The following is a 4,292-nucleotide window of genomic DNA, read 5'->3' on the forward strand; positions in this document are numbered from 1 at the left end:
CTTTATCCAAACTTGGGATCAGTTACTTTTGAGTCAGCGGAGTTAAAAATTGTGCACGAACAACTTGTAATGTGTACAATTTTTAAAAAAAATTTAAAAACAGTATTATAAAATAACAAATTTTAATTAATATGGTTAAATTAAATATCACTTACCTAACTACTTACAATTTTGGCATATTTATTTTGTAGTCGGAAATGAGTGTTCTACCAATCCTTCATGCACATTAATGCTTCCAAAATATCTTCTTTCCATCGACTCATAACCTTGGACAAAACCTTCTTACCTGCATTAAAAGCTAACTTCGAAGTTATAGTGCTAATCGGAGGTATCAGTAAATCTTGTACAATTGCGAAAACTAGTGGCCATCGTTGTTCATACCGTAGCCAGAATTGAATAACCTCTTCGGAGCTTTTTTTAATTGTTTTATTGGTAGGCATATTATGATTAAAATAATCAATTAATTTAGCAGGTAATGCATTGGCACTTGCCTCCGGTGTTTTGGTTAGATGCAGAAGAAAAAGTATTACTAGATGAACTTATTTTATTTGCATCATATCTATATGTGTTAATGCATTCAACTAAATTTAATATTTCAGCGTCATCTTCTTCAATATCAGCAGAAGGAGTAGGCATAGAAGGTACTCAACTAATATTTGTACACATTCGTTCTGCATATAACTCATACATTTTCACATAAGGTTTGTTCTCCATTCCCATACGTAATAGGTGTATTAAACATTAAAGCTCTTGAAATTTGATTAATTACATATTTAGTTCTTGATAAATTATATCCGAGTCCATGAGGCATGCTAAAGAAAATAACATAGATAAGTCTTCCCAAAATTTTCTAAATTTTAATTCCATAGAATATATAATTGCACTAGAATCGCGGTCATTTTTGTATTTATAAAATTTTCTTGCAATTATATAAAGACTTTCGAGCACCGTACAACTAGTGAGATAATAAACTTCAGATAAAATATTTGTACTTTCATAAAAACTTGTCAAAATTTTTCTCTTTTAAAGCTAAAGTCAATCAGATTTATTCAAAATAGTGTCATCATCGTTTTCAATATGCCTATTGTTATAAAAGTCAGTTATTAAATGTTCAAAACATTCACATAACTTTAATAATAAGTAAGTGGAGTTCCACCTATGACATACGTCGCTAACAAATGTTTTAGTATTCATCACCTCGTATTCAGCACAAAGTTCATTTAATGCTTGTTTTTATTAGGGGAGATCGTGATATATATTTGTACATTCCTAATTCTTTTTATTTCATCCTTAATATGTTTTAAATCATCTTACACAATTAAATTTAAAATATGGCACACACAACGAATATGAAACAAACAACCATCGAAATCAGGCTGCAATACCCTACACAAGTTATCGATAACTACTTATTAACATTAGTATTGTCGAATCTAAAAGAACGAGTTTTACTTTCGCAACGATATTCTCTAATAATGGTCATAATTGCATTATATATATTGTTAGCGCTATGGGAAATTCAATAAAGAATTTTTTTATGCATACACCAAAATGAGTCTATGTAATGTGCAATTGCAGCTATATAAGCTCTTTTATTATCCCCTCCTATTTATTCGAAGTTAAAGACATAATACCCCTATATTTTTGCAATTCCAAAATTAATTGTTGTTTTATTTGAATAAAATATTCTATTGTATTTGACGAAAAGTGTTTCAACTTACTCCAACATACCTCGATTGAAAATATTCTTTTATATATGAGACGAAATGTTGGTTGTTCGCTATTGCAAGAGGCGACTCGGTACCAGCAACAAGTTTCACCATTCCTATTTGAACATTCTCCTCTGAATACATCCACATGGTGAGGGGTGAAGTGGTAGAACCGACGCTTAGATTACCAAATTACAGTTGTGTTTGACTGGCTTGAAGAAGTTTATGTTTGATCGCACACAATTTGTAGTGACGGTTGAGGTGGGTTGTACTAATGTCTTTTTGCCATGCCAATTGTTGTTGGCAGTATTTATATACTGCTTTGGACTTTGGGACTTCATCTATAACACGACCCATTGAAATCAATTTGAAATAATCCCAACATTTTGCCAATTTTTTCTCCTCTAGCATTGAGAATGTCTAATTCGGGTTTCTCCTCTTGTTTCGCTTTGGACTCGAGAACATCAACGACATCCAAATTAATTAGATTATTGCTTCATTTCACACCAAATTTGGAATATATTCAGGAATTAGTAATTCATTATACCAAAAAATTGATTCCAATATTGACTTGTGGCACCACAGGTGATTCGCCTCCGACACCGAACGAGTCCTCAACAAATGAGTGTGGGTCCATTTCAATTTGTGAATTGTGATGATACAGTATAAATGATATGGTAAGAATTATGTACTAATTGAAATGGATTTGTAATGTGTACAAAATTAAAATTATGAATTTGTAATGTGAGAAATGAGAATTGAAATTAAAGATGATTAAATTGTAAAAGTGAATGTATATTGTATAATTGTTGATAATTGAGATTTGAGCACAAGAGATCGAGAAAAAGAAAGTTGAGAGAGTTGTTGAAAAATTTTGGGGAAATTAGGGCCTATTTATAAGGAAGGGATTTAAGGGGAAAAAACAATTCAGTGACTGTTTCGATCACTGAAAACACGAGCCAAATTGGCCGACTTGCTCGGATTGTGGGCTCGTGATTTTATGAGCCCAATTTTTGCGAGCTGAGCTGACGAGCTGCTCGACACGTTTCCCACATCTAGACCACATAGAGATCAATAATTTTAATTTTGAAATATGAAAATGTATACCCGCACACGTTCTTTTTATATATGTAATGAGAAATGACAGATGTATAAAATAGATAGTACTTTTTCAATTCTCTCAAAATAGAATCTATTCCAAACATCTTTGCTCATGATCGTGAGAACATTCACCTTAGTGATAGTGACATATTACAAATTCAGAGGACTTGTTGAATGTGTTGTTGGACTACATTCTTTCACATGATTTAGGTTCTTAATGGGAATAGGTTTTACGTTTCACATGATTTTTTGTTTTGCTTGATTTTATGTTATTTGTCTTAGAAATTGAAACCCAAGATTATTTGATATATTTACACCATTTCCTTAATGTCAAGATCATCTATATCAAATCACTAAGAAAATTCAAAGGGAGGAACGTATCTTGATCCATTGGGAAATGAAGAAGGAAGATTGATTGCTTGTTTTTAATTAAGAGTTTTTTTTTTCTTGATCCGTTGGGAAATGAAGATGGAAGATTGATTGGTTGTTCCTAATTACGAGTTTTTTTTTTTTTTTTATCTTCCTCTTCAATACAATTTTTCCCTATATTCTTTTGATAATGGGATGGTAGACAGAATGAATTGAAGACCATAACTCTATTAGATATTTTCATATGTATTTAGGCCCATCATAATATACAACTCCATAAAAATCTGGTCTCTACATATAAATAGGCCTATACTATATTCGATATCCAAAGCCTAAAAACTTTAATTTTTTTTTTTGATCACTTTGGGGGTATGTTGTGAAGAATTGGGGGAACTGAATTTTGATTTGGGTTTGTGAAAAATGCAATTTTTGAAGGGAAAATGCTATTTCAATTAAGCAATTGTGTGGCTTGGATTAAAATCTTATTTTAATTTAAGTCAAACTCAAACAATTCATATTAATCACATATTTCTCGTGTCTCACTACTTTTCAACCACACATTTTAAAAACTTCTATCACAATCTACTAAAAAAATCTAATTTTAATTCCCACCAAACATCATCTATGTATTTTTGCCCAGGTTATCAATATTTAACATCATTTCTTGACACGTAGAATTTTTTATGTGTCATGTGTGATGTTTTGTATGAGTAGATGGACGGAATTGACTAGGGTGATGGGTGGGTAACTTCTGTGTAAAAATGAGTAAACAACTAGTAACTTTTTATTACAAGGTAATCAAGTAATAAATAAAGTAAGTGTTGGTGATGAATCATTTAACTCGCCGTTTGTTCATTTGCTAATTTTGCATATAAGCAATTAAGTTCTTTGGTTATTAGTTTAAGGAACATTTTTTGAGAATATGAAATTTGGTTACTGGTTTTCGATTATTTCTGTTTGAAGGTTAAGAATTTCGAATTATGTAAATGAAGGTCTTTTTTTTTTTCCTTTTTTTTTTTGTATACAAGTGTAAATAAATGTTGATGATAAATAGAACTAAATGACAAAAAAGAATAATGTCATTGAAGCCAAATATTTTTATTTTTATTTCTG

The sequence above is a fragment of the Olea europaea genome, unplaced genomic scaffold (assembly GCF_002742605.1).
Source record: "Olea europaea var. sylvestris unplaced genomic scaffold, O_europaea_v1 scaffold2205, whole genome shotgun sequence".
NCBI classification, from domain to species: domain Eukaryota; kingdom Viridiplantae; phylum Streptophyta; class Magnoliopsida; order Lamiales; family Oleaceae; genus Olea; species Olea europaea.